Source organism: Podarcis bocagei (assembly GCF_964188305.1).
Source record: "Podarcis bocagei genome assembly, chromosome: 1".
In the NCBI taxonomy this organism is placed as follows: domain Eukaryota; kingdom Metazoa; phylum Chordata; class Lepidosauria; order Squamata; family Lacertidae; genus Podarcis; species Podarcis bocagei.
In genome coordinates, this window is record NC_138125.1 from 59,099,622 (window position 1) to 59,113,309 (window position 13,688).

The following is a 13,688-nucleotide window of genomic DNA, read 5'->3' on the forward strand; positions in this document are numbered from 1 at the left end:
CAGTCAATTTTACTTAGCATGCAAGGGGTTGCCACTAAATTAAAGTACCTTTGCTAGCCCTGACTTGTAATGGACACAAAGTTGTGAGGGGACATACCAGAGCTCTCACAGGCCAAGGACCTTGGGAAGCACACAGGGCCTCCTAGGGTCTGTGCTGATAACCCCTTGAGGGGCCCTTGGGCAGGAGAGAGACCAGCGGAAAAATCATGGGTATTGTCAGAAGAGACTGAGCCACCCTCTGGCCCTCATGAACACTGGTGTCACTAGGTCTGAGCTATGACATAGTACTGTACAGGCCCAGACTAGTTGTAGGACTCTGGAGAAGAGGACTTGTTGAGAGTCAGGAATCTCCTCAAGAGCAAGGAATCTCTCAAACACCTTCACCAGCAGCAGCAACTGTGGTTGGGCTATGTTCTGAAAAGTCAAAGTACATCAGGTCTCCTATTTGAGTCTTCCAACTGCTGAGAACAACACAGGTTGCCCCTCCTTGCTGTGCTGCACCTTGACTGGATTAACTCTGGTGTTGAATTACCTTTGGCCTTCTGGCCTGGCCTTTGGATACACTTTTGCACCTTAACTGATTCCCTGTGCTTGAGCAAGTTTGTCTGGAGAGTGCTGCATCATTATGGCTACCATATGTCTGGAATTTCCCGGACATATCCGGGATTCACCTGTCGAAAATAGCATCCGGGAAGAATCAGGTAAAATGTCCAGGGAAACCCAAGCGTATGGCAGCCCATATAAGAACTATTGGGGTTTTGTTTTGTTTCTTGCAAATTTTCCCAAAAAAACAACAACAGCTTAATAACTTCATTTTGTGTCCAGATTTTCACTTTTTGAAATATGACAAACCTATGCATCGTCATGGCTTTCTCTTTGAGTGTCTTGGTAAGAGGCTTCTACTTCCCTGGAAAACACCGGCTGAAGCGTGGCAGCCACACACCAAACCGCTAAATAAGAACAATAACAACTACTACTAAACTAAACTAAAATAAAAAATAAAAAATCATGGAGGTAGTGTCAAGGTCAATCATCTTTAAAAACAAGATCTGGTGCCAGCAACACACCGCATAACTGCTTTAGTGATTCCCCAGTCATGAAAATACATGGATAAGTACTTGATACATACCCACCCTGCTCTGTTGGGGGCATGTATTGACTTCTACGGGCAAAACGAGGCCACATAAAAGTAACATCTGCCACCAAAGTCGAAAGATGGGCCCAGCATGTTTCACAGGGAACCACCAATCGTGGTGTGCTAGGCTCAGAAACCTCCCCCCCCCCCTTCCATTCTATGAAATTGTACAGGTCTTTACTTGCTACAAAAGAAGCACCTATTTACATATGAGATAAAGACCTTTGAAACTGAATCTAAATTAGCTTCAGGGTTTACAAGCAATTTTATTTCCAAATGAACAACACACGTTTCACATCTCCTAGTCCAATCCTGTCTTTCAGATTCATGTAACTACATGACAAGTCAGGAAAAGAAAGAAATAACCTTGCCAAGGGTTTGAAAGTCAAACTGTTCTATTATAGTCAACTTATTGCACATCAGATGAGAACAGCAGAGCTTTAATTAAACAGAAGCAAAGAGAGGGCAAGGTTACACAATTTGTTTTGCAATGCTTTATTCCAAATGATTAGAAATTTATGGCGAATGTGAGATTTTAAGTAGTTGGAAGTTTCTTTTAAATATCCGATAAATAGCATTATTTTAGCAAAGGCTAAAATCAGGAGTTTGTTTCTTGTGAATGTTATTGATGCAGGAAAGGAAACATTTTAAACTGAAATGTATTGTGATTAAAAACCTATGGATGTAATATTTTTGACGGTTTATATTAAATACTGTTTACGTTTCAATGCTATAGACTGTTGTTGTTTTGTTGTTGCTGCTGCTGCTATTATTATTACCCTGTCCAGGTTGCCACAGCCACTCTGAGCGACTTCCAACATATATAAAAACATAATAAATCATTAAAAAACTTCCCTATACAGAGTTGCTTTCAGATGTCTTTTAAAGGTTGTATAGTTACTTATCTCCTTGGCTCCGGGGTCACATAACTTCATACCCTCCAATATTTCTCCAATGAAAATAGAGAAGTCCTAAGGAAAAGCAGGACATTCTGGAATCAAATCAGAAACTGGGGCGGCTTCTGTAAATCCAGGACTGTCCCTGGAAAATAGGGACATGTGGAGGGTCTGCAATAAGTAATGAAATATAATGTATTCAAATGTGATTCAAATTACAAAACATGGACTATTCAAAATGAGAGGAGGGCTCATTGAACTGTGTGGGACCTCCTTCTAACTAAAGATGCATAGGGTTGTACTGTAATTAAATATCCCTTAAGCAACATCCAGCATTTGAAAATGCACAGAAGGAGACAGCTAAACACGTAATTCTGGTTGGGTCATTGTTGTTCATGGGGCAATGTGTGCTAAAATAGAGCAACTACCGGTATATTTCAAATTCCATTTCAGCGGTTGTTTCTCAGGCCTTTTTTTTTTTTAAGGTATAATTTAAGGAATATCAAGTCAACAGCATTAGTCATCTTGGGTTTCTTTTCCTGTTGATGCTCAAATTTTAAGTCAGAAAAAGGAAGGAAGAATTCTACATGTGGTTATATTTACCCAGAACCGTGAGATTATATGTGCCTTTATATCTGCTATTTTGCACGCATACTGATACACAGTTTAAAATACATCCTTCACGGGCATGCATTTATATTCTGTAGTGCTTCTGATAACATGCTAACAACAGAAGCGTTCCTTTAAATAAATAAACCAACAAAACCTTCTGAATTTATCTACTTGTAAAACTGAACCAAGATTTGCTTTGATGTAAAGCTTTACTGGAACATGCAAAGCCAGACCAGCAACGTGTGGGCACAAGTTCTTTAATTTCAGTGGGTAATTTGGAAGTGGCTTTGTCTTAAATTAATTTATAAGGAGGTTAATAATATATGTTATGATAATCCTAAATTGCTAGAAGCACCTGCACTAAAGGCCAATGCACACCTGAGCCTAGAATGCCATCGGAGGATTTAACATAACTAAGAACACAGGAAGTGCTACTGAATGGTACATTCGGCACAGTTAGCTGATTCAATTAAACAGATTTCACAGGGCTACCATGTAGTTATTTGTTGTGTTTGTTACATTTCTACCTCACTCTTCCTTTGAGAAACCCAGAACAGCATTTAGTTCCCAACCAAGTGTACCAAGTTAGTCTATGACAGTACCTTCCATGCTGACTTTTGTTACATAGCTAAGTAGGAACTGAAATGAACGTTTACACATACAAACCAAGCTTTCTAGAGGTGGGGATGTAGTCTGAAGATAGTCCAAGGGCCAGATAGGAAGGGCAGGAGGGCCACATTCAGGCCCTGGGCCTGTGGTTCCCCAGCCCTCCTTTTAAAGGTGAAAACATGTTCAGTTGTAAGTATGTATCTTGATTTTTGAAACAGAAATACAGTGGTACCTCGGGTTACATATGCTTCAGGTTACATATGCTTCAGGTTACAGACTCCGCTAACCCAGAAATATTACCTCGGGTTAAGAACTTTGCTTCAGGATGAGAACAGAAATCACGCGGCAGCAGCACGGTGGCAGTGGGAGGCCCCATTAGCTAAAGTGGTACTTCGGGTTAAGAACAGTTTCAGGTTAAGTATGGACCTCCGGAACGAATTAAGTACTTAACCCGAGGTACTACTGTAAGCTTTGGGCCAAGACAAAAGAATGAGACAGATTACAAATATTAATATTGTATGGATGGTGAACGCTTAAACGACTTTGAAAGGGGACTGTTCTGATATGGGACAACCACAACACATTATTTCATGCAGAACAAATTCTGTGCAGTGGCACCTCAGGTTAAGTACTTAATTCGTTCCGGAGGTCCGTACTTAACCTGAAACTGTTCTTAACCTGAAGCACCACTTTAGCTAATGGGGCCTCCTGCTGGAGCACGATTTCTGTTCTCATCCTGAAGCAAAGTTCTTAACCTGAAGCACTATTTTTGGGTTAGCAGAGTCTGTAACCTGAAGCATATGTAACCTGAAGCGTATGTAACCTGAGGTACCACTGTACTAAAGTCCCACAGCTTTACCATGAAAACATAGGCCCACCCATTTTAACTGGTGAAAATGGTGAAAACTGGAAATCTCTCAGGATTATAATTTCCATCTGCACTTACGTGGTGTAACAGCCATGAAATCACAGACACAGCAGGCAACTGCTTAGGCTCTCAGTAAAAATGAATCATTCGATATCCTTAATGTCTACACCAAGTTCAGCTGCAAAATTGAGTTAGTTTCTTGCTTCCACTTCTGTTCAGTAAAGTCCCTATTGTGAAATTTAATCTCCCAGCTATTCTGGGAAGCTACAAGGAGATTGTTAATGACTTGGCATTATGAATAATATATTGCATTTACTACCCCCAAGAAATCACTATGTTGATAATCATTGTGTAAGGATAGCAGAGTGAAGCGACCTGCCTTCAGTGGCACCATGGTGTGTGTTGAGGTGATAGAGGAAGGCAGGAATTGGAACAGTGCAGCAAGACTTTAAAGAGTTGTCTCTAGAAGGGGGAGCAATTTTATTAACTTCAGGCAACATAATGATTGCTAAATGATGTTTGGATCTTGTGCTACACTGGAAAACCTAGCATGCATTCTACAGCTTAATACTAGGTAAAGGAACTATTTACTGTACTAAAGTTGGACAAATAGTCCGTCTGACAGACAGAGGGGGGAAATGACAATTTGGCACAAGATCTTTAATTGGTTTTTTAAAAAAATAAAAAATACATTTTTATTGATTTTCCATTATCATTCCAATAGCAACCTCATTATAACAATGCCAATTTTATCCAATTAATACAAAAGATCTTTAACTTATGATTATGGAAGCAGACTCCTTTCTGACTACAATAAGCACTTCAATGCATACAGAAGAGTGACAAGAGCAGAACGTTGGCCAGGAAGAGAGTCATCTAGCGTGTTTTTAGCTTTCTGCCCACACAAAAACAACTCTACTGAAGACTGAAATATTGGTATGGAGTCTAGTACACACATTCATACTACACGTCTACATTTCAAGTTCAAATCTGAGCTCGACACACACATCTGATTTCAAGAGGAGGAAAATGCAACATAATAGCCCTCTTCCTGCATTCAAAAGAATGTGTGTGACACGCACTGACTCTGTGCAGCCTCCCCCCCACACACACACACTTTGCTCCTGGTTTTCCAGTTTTTAGCAGGAAGGTCTGAAAGGGACTTCTAATTGCATTTTAAACACTTAATGGAGGCAGTGTAAGAAAAGAGGAGGCATAACGCAATCACATCTTCTGAATAGTTGTGCTGGGGTGCTGTCATAGAAGAAATGAGTTTAGCAGAGGCATTCTCCATCAACTAGGCTGGGAAGATAGAGGCTACAAGTTCCAAATCAAGAAAAAATGAAGCTACTTTAAAAAAAAAAGTTATCATGTATATTTCCGTGTTCATTTCTACACAGGATTATCCCCTACTTGCCCCAAATCAGGGGAGAGAAGATAATTGCTTCCTTTGGGAAATACCCTATCTAGATGTTTGGATCTTGGTGCAACTGGACTTCTCTGCGACCCATCCCCTCTGCAGGGAGGTGGGACCAATTCGGATGGTCCGCCCCCGCCACTTAATGGATCCAAATGGTTTCCAGAGAGTGGTAGGGGATGCTTTATCCCATGTTGATGGCCTTTCAGCCGATTCCCTGGTGGCCCGCTGGAATGCGGAGTTAACCAGGGCTATTGACTGCTTGGCTCCGAAGCGCCCTCTCCGATTGCATGGAGCCCGGACAGCCCCGTGGTTCTCCACGGATCTGAGGGCAATGAAACAATCGTTGAGACGGCTAGAGCGCCGGTGGCGGATAACTCATTCCGAATCTGACCGGACACAGGTTAGAGCTCAACATCGAGCCTACCAAGTGGCGATAGCGACGGCGAAGAAGAATTTCTTCACCGCCTCTATTGCATCTGCAGAAAACAGCAGCAGGAGACTTTTTCAGGTGGTTCACAATTTAGCGGAACCACCTGCAACATCGGGGCCCAGTACGGGCCACATGTTCTCCTGCAATGATTTTGCAAAGTTTTTTGCAGATAAAATCGCCCAGATTCGGGAAGAAGTAGACTCCACCGTGGGAGCAGGGCCGGGGCGGGAGAGTGCTAGAGTTCTGTCTAGTCAAGTTGAGTGGGATCAATTTCAATCTGTTACCTCCGAGGATGTGGACAGGCTGCTTGGACGAGTGAAACCAACCACCTGTCTCCTGGATCCTTGCCCATCCTGGCTTATAAAAGCTAGCCGGGAAGGACTGGGCGATGGGCTTCGTGGGGTGGTGAATGCTTCCCTCCGTGAGGGAGCCTTCCCAGACCCGCTGAAAGAGGCGGTTATTAAACCGCTTCTTAAAAAACCATCTTTAGATGCGGCCACGATGGCCAACTATCGCCCAGTCTCAAATCTTCCATTCCTGGGCAAGATGATTGAGCGAGTGGTTGCTGAACAACTCCAGGCACGCCTGGAAGAAGCGGACCATTTGGATCCCTTCCAGTCGGGATTCAGGCCTCATCATGGGACTGAAACTGCCTTGGTCGCACTGGTTGATGATCTCCGGCGGGCTAGGGACAAAGGTGAGAGCTGTTTCCTAGTTCTGCTGGATCTCTCAGCGGCGTTTGATACCATCGACCATAGCATCCTTCTGGACCGTCTTGAGGGGCTGGGAGCTGGGGGCACTGTTATACAGTGGTTCCGCTCCTTCCTCCTGGGCCGTGTTCAGAAAGTGGTGGTGGGGGATGAGTGTTCAGACCCTTGGGCCCTCACTTGTGGGGTGCCTCAGGGTTCTGTCCTCTCCCCCATGCTTTTTAACATCTATATGAAGCCGCTGGGAGAGATCATCAGGAGGTTTGGGCTGGGTGTTCATCAGTATGCGGATGACACCCAGCTCTACCTCTCTTTTAAATCAGAACCAGTGAAGGCGGTGAAGGTCCTGTGTGAGTGTCTGGAGGCGGTTGGAGGATGGATGGCGGCTAACAGATTGAGGTTGAATCCTGACAAGACAGAAGTACTGTTTTTGGGGGACAGGAGGCGGGCAGGTGTGGAGGATTCCCTGGTCCTGAATGGGGTAACTGTGCCCCTGAAGGACCAGGTGCGCAGCCTGGGAGTCATTTTGGACTCACAGCTGTCCATGGAGGCACAGGTCAAATCTGTGTCCAGGGCAGCTGTTTACCAGCTCCATCTGGTACATAGGCTGAGACCCTATCTGCCTGCGGACTGCCTCGCCAGAGTGGTGCATGCTCTGGTTATCTCCCGCTTGGACTACTGCAATGCGCTCTACGTGGGGCTACCTTTGAAGGTGACGCGGAAACTACAACTAATCCAGAATGCGGCAGCTAGACTGGTGACTGGGAGCGGCCGCCGAGACCATATAACACCGGTCTTGAAAGACCTGCATTGGCTCCCAGTACGTTTCCGAGCACAATTCAAAGTGTTGGTGCTGACCTTTAAAGCCCTAAACGGCCTCGGTCCAGTATACCTGAAGGAGCGTCTCCACCCCCATCAGTTTGCCCGGACGCTGAGGTCCAGCGCCGAGGGCCTTCTGGCGGTTCCCTCACTGCGAGAAGCAAAGCTACAGGGAACCAGGCAGAGGGCCTTCTCGGTAGTGGCGCCCGCCCTGTGGAACGCCCTTCCAGCAGATGTCAAAGCGATAAACAACTATCTGACATTCAGGAGACATCTTAAGGCAGCCCTGTTCAGGGAAGTTTTTAACGTGTGACATTTTACTGTATGTTTGGTTTTTATGGAAGCCGCCCAGAGTGGCTGGGGAGGCCCAGCCAGATGGGCGGGGTATAAATAATAAATTATTATTATTATTATTATTAGATACAGTGGTACCTCGGGTTAAGCACTTAATTCGTTCTGGAGGTCCGTTCTTAACCTGAAACTGTTCTTAACCTCAGGTACCACTTTAGCTAATGGGGCCTCCTGCTGCTGCCGCCGCGCGATTTATGTTCTCATCCTGAAGCAAAGTTCTTAACCCGAGGTACTATTTCTGGGTTAGCAGAGTCTGTAACCTGAAGTGTCTGTTTTATCTTCTCCTAATCAGACAGTGTTTTCGCTAATGTTATCATGATAGTCACACACTCAGTTATCTGAAAATGGCATGTAGTTTAGCAATCTAATCACCAGTCGAAAGGAAGCTATTGCAAAATGGAGATTTTAAAGAGAGATTTGTTCGGTTGGAGATAGCAGTTCTGAACAGTAGATGGCTTAAGATATCATATGACGATACATCATGAAGGAAAAATGACATGGCAACCAACAAGCAATGCACAATCTGAATGAATTCAAGTTGGGACAGTTACTGTTCGGTGTACAACAAGACAAGATAAGATTCATGTCATGAAGAGGAAATGTCTAGTTATGATTAAGGGAACAGGAAGCACTTCAACATTCCTTTGAAATGTTTTTGAATTTAAACACTCAAAACGATCAAATTGCTCTAGTGTTTTTTATGGCTGTATTTGTAATGGAGAATATTTTGAGAATGCTTCAGTGCACCTCTATAACATTGAAAAAGGCTGTAAACAAGTCTAATCTATTAATTTCAAATTGTGTTATATAATTTTAAAATTCAAAGTTTCGGAGCAACTTGACTCCAGGGAACTTTGCAAGGTAAAAGAACAGATTGCTAGTCAGGAGTGACTTGACTCTGACTGGAAGGCATCATTGGTCTTATTCATCCTCTGTCTTAAAAACTCAGGATACTATACATGCACGCACAAGCTCCGATATGAGATAATCCCTACCCTCCAGACAGAACAGCCATCTTTTTTTTTTTGCGGGGGAAAGAGGCTATGACTGAACTTCCAGAATATAAGAAAGGAGGCAATCTCATCATAGGTCACAGAATAGTCTACTCAATGTCTCTGAATTGAAGTATAAGTTCACTCAACCTGTGGTAGGCAGAGACTAATGTATTAATGGAGATTTGGACCACATTCCTGCCTTGCTTCCCATCCACCAAAATATATTTTTCTGTTGTTGTTTTAAAAAAACAGCTTCCTTCCATGGAAACATTGCACTAGTCTACTGTGCTCTCAACAATTAGATGTAGAGTTGCTGTTAGATGATTTACATTTAGTTAAGAATAGAGAAGACTCCCTGGAAAAGACCCTGATGTTGGGAAAGATTGGGGGCACAAGGAGAAGGGGACGACAGAGGACAAGATGGTTGGACAGTGTTCTCAAAGCTACAAACATGAGTCTGACCAAACTGCGAGAGGCAGTGGAAGACAGGAGTGCCTTGCGTGCTCTGGTCCATGGGGTCATGAAGAGTTGGACACGACTAAACAACTAAACAAGAAGAAGAAGAAGAAAGAACCCTGCCATGCTTTCCTTCCCAAATTAAGGCAATTAAGAGTACACCTTTGGATATCCAAGGCAGCTACAAGTTAACCACAGGACTAGTTGCTAGCCTTCTCTGTTCAAGAAAAATATCATTGAATTAGGTGCATACAAACATGAGGTGTGTGTATGTGTGTGTGTTTGGGAGTTAGCCTGTGGTGGATTAGCATATTTCACCACATCAATCTGTTTCTTAATCTTCATATTGCTTCATGCTTTTATAGGTTATATACTAAGAAGAAGCGGCATGGCTCCAAAGACTCACAGTAGCCAAGCCAATTATCTTTTGAGATTATAAAGCAACCACTCCACTTGAGCACGGGATCTTCATTTTCATGCTGCTTGCCATAGCTGTTTGTGCTATCAGCAACCAAAAAGCCAGCTTTCACCAGCACACTTTGCCCTGCTCCTAGAATTGCAGGCATACCAGTATTTTTCAGTATGCTGTCATATACTGAGAAGGACCATTGGTCCATGTAGCTCAGTATTGTCTACACTAACTGCCAGTGCATCTCCAGGGTTTCAGGCTGGGAATCATTCCCAACCCAACCTGGAGATACCAAAGATTGAACCTGGGAACCTGCAAAGCAGGTGCTGTAGTACAGCCCTTCCTCAGTAAAACCATGTTATATCAGGTAACCAGTGCAGGCAGTTTTGGCAGGATCTGATGATGGCTCATCGGATTCTCTGGCTCTATCCCAAACCCAGCAGATTCTTAGTTCTGCCCACACTGGCTTCATCTCTTGGCCCCACCCTGGAGCCAGTATTATAGGACTCAAACATTGGTAGTCCTAACTGAGTCCAGATGGATTCTTTCTCTCTTATTGAGGGAAAAAAATATATTCCAAGTTGGCAGAAAGGGAGTGGAGTGGATCTAATTTCCAAATCATGAGTCACTTTGTCCAATCCTGACTTCAGTGTTGGTTGGGAAAGGGCATGCCAACTCATGATTTGGAGATGCATTAAGACAAGTGACAGATGCTGAGATGACTCAAATATAAAAAATAAGAACCCCAATTTATTTTTGGGAAGGAGTAGCTAACCTCCAGCTTTTCAGAAGTTGTTGGATTCCCATCCAAAACAGACAATAGTCTGGGAGTATCTAGGGTGGCAAAGGCTACCCTTTTGCCAATCTAGGGTATCATAATTTCTTCCCCACATTATATCTGATCTACCCTTGCATTTTTTTCTAGCTATATAACTTGTTCTGTAAAAAATAAAACAAAATTACTATTGTTCCTTTGAGAGGCACTTTAGGTGAAATATGTGTGAATTCGTGAATGCTAAATTTATATTTCTTATTTATAGTTATTTTCACTCAACTCTTTAAATCATGACAGTGTTCTGGATTTCTAAGAATTTAAAATTCTAGCAATTTAAAATTCTAACCATAAAAGAATGAGGCATTCCTTAGAAGTTATTTTCCACAAAGTATGTGTGGGTGGATGTTAAAGAATTTCCCCACTCCCAATGGCCAATGCAAATTTTGAAAACTTTGTATGTAAAGGTAAGGACATGTCCCTTGCTGTGCAACAGCTGAATTCTAGGCACTCAATAAGAATTCACTGTATAGTTAACCTGCAGTGCAAAAGTATACATGTCTACCAAGAAGGAAGTGTCTTTACTCCCAGGTATGCAGAGACTAGGCTTCAGTTTAGGGTTGGCATTAAGGGGAAGTAGTCTTCTTGCTTCTTTAACAGCTGTGTGGTAGGCAGGTTAATCCTTTTCTAGTGTGGGAATACAAATATGGGAATACCATCACTTGTTCAGATTCTGTCTGTCAGACATTATGTGTGTGGCCACTCCATCTTACAAAAAAAGAACATAATTTTGCATATGACAGAAAGCATGTGCATATTTTATGGAAATTTGTATTCTTTTTTGCAAGTGGGTCAGTGGGCCCAATCAACATACCACATATAGGCTTCAGGGAATCCGATCCCCCTCCATCACAGCGGGCTGCTAGTAACTGGAAAGACGAGAAGCTCTTACCAAAGTATGTTATTCAATATTCACAGATGGAGACGCAGGATGCTGTCTCTAGCATAATGGTGTTGCTCCGAGTAATCTCCTCCCCACTTCCCTTCTCAGTCGTCAACAGCCCCACCTCCCTTACGCTTACGGTGTCTGCTTAGGGACAATTGTCTCTGGGCTCTCTGCTCTCCTACTTTCATTGCTCACTGTGTTCTGGGAGAAGGGGGGTCTGGAATGCTCTCTAGTGATAACGTGTCAGCCAGCTGTTCCTGCTCTGCTTCTCCCATTATTTCCCAGCTTTGCCCCTCTTCTGTCTCTGAGCTGTGACCCTCTGCAAACCACTATTGTAAATCTATACTGTCCTCCTATTCTTGGGAAGGTTCAGGAGAAGGGGGAGGCGGTCTCCACCATTGCTCCTCAGTCCAGTTCCTGACGCATATAGTGTACTGGGCCCAGAAAATCCTGTTAGCACACCTGGTAACAAGTGTTACTTATACTATGTATTTATTTTTATGTCCAAAGGCTCTACTAAGCACTGTGTTTAATGACCCTGGATGGTTTTTAGCTAATAAATCCCATCAGCAGAAGCCCTGTTCAAGGATTTCTGCTTGTGCAACAGGGATTTCCCCACTCTCCTCCTCACACACCCCAAAATTGGCTCAGGGTGTGTATGTCTGAAGAACCCCCAGAACAGAGGATTATATAAGCCAAAATGCTTGCCCTGGTGGAACAATCTCCTTAGTGTGACATTGAATTCCTCCCTCAGACCCTTTTCTTCTTTTAAATTCAAGTAATCTGGATTCACTACTGTCTACTGTTAATATGAACCTATACAATGAACCACTTGTGACTTGAAAAATTCAGCCTGAGCGGGAGCTTTTGCGAAACTTGACTCATTTATGTTCAGATGTGGTTTTCCCCTTTTCCTACTATTTTGTCCTTTTCTTCCTTGTTCCCTTCTGTTGTTGTATCCATTAAAATATTGCACAAGAAATGCCAAGTCTAATGTGCATAATGCTCTGGGACATAGTTCTGAGGAACAGCTTTATTCTTTTGTGAATGGTTTCATGTGACTTGACAAAGAACTCTCCTATCATCGAAGGAAATGTCACAGCTAATGGAAATCCTGTTTATATGGCTTGTCTTGTTTGCGATACTGACTTCCTGTTTATGTGGCTTAATGTGTCTTTCTGTTACACCAACTGGGTCAAAAAGATATAAGGCAAGCCTTTTTCAAACCATTTTTCAGCTTCATATCTTCACCTGCAACAGTAGTATTTAATATGGGCCCTGACATCTTGTTTTTTGAACACCACTATTGACTTCCTGTTTCACCAGGCTAACTGAAGTTTTGTACTTAGGTTCTCTATCACATCAGTCTGTTACTCACTCTTCCCAGAGTGGCTGTGGCAACGCAGTCAGATGGGTGAGGTATAAGTAATAAATTATTATTATATTATAATGGCCCAACCACCACAGATATCTCTTTCACCAGCCCTAATTGTCCTGCCACCAACATAAAAACTCTCATCTCACTTGCCCAGTTTCCTCACTGGGAGTTCTTCTCCTAATTATTTTCTCCTTGGTCCTGATTCCCAGTTTTCTGTTTTTTTCAGTTTAGGTCTCCATTTCTTATCATTGATACAAAACCAATCTTGATGTTTTAAAATGTTACCGAGCTTCAGGAAATGGGGAGTCAAAATCTGGTATATGTAATAACTAGTAATAAAACAAGCAGAGAATAATTTGAGGATGGAATGGCTAGCATCATCTGTCAACTGGCCAAGCATAATATCCATTCCTCTAATATTTTGAGATATTTGTCCAATTCACTATGAAAGCCTAGAGGGCCAATGTTTCAACTACTTTGCAAAATTAGATATTTTACATCTAATGTATCTAATTCCTTGGCAGGAGTCCCAAGATTCACCCATTTTTTATTCAATTAATTTCATATCATTTCTTCTAGAAATAGCCTTGAATATCAAAATATATAGTTAGTTGCCCTCCTTAATGTTAACACCCTTCAAAGAAGGATGACTCCCTCTTAGTCATCCCTTAGCTAAGTCATATACAGCTATAACTTTATCTTCTCTATTAGTCAAAAGTTCCAGTTCCTGGGTTGTTGTGACTCCCTTCGACTTGTCCATCCTTTCTGGCAGCATGATACTGCTTAACTGCAAACATTATCCCAAAAGAAAAGAATTCCACCCCCAAACACCCAGTGCCTTCAGTATGTAGCACTTGTCCATGAAATAAACTGTAGCATTTATGT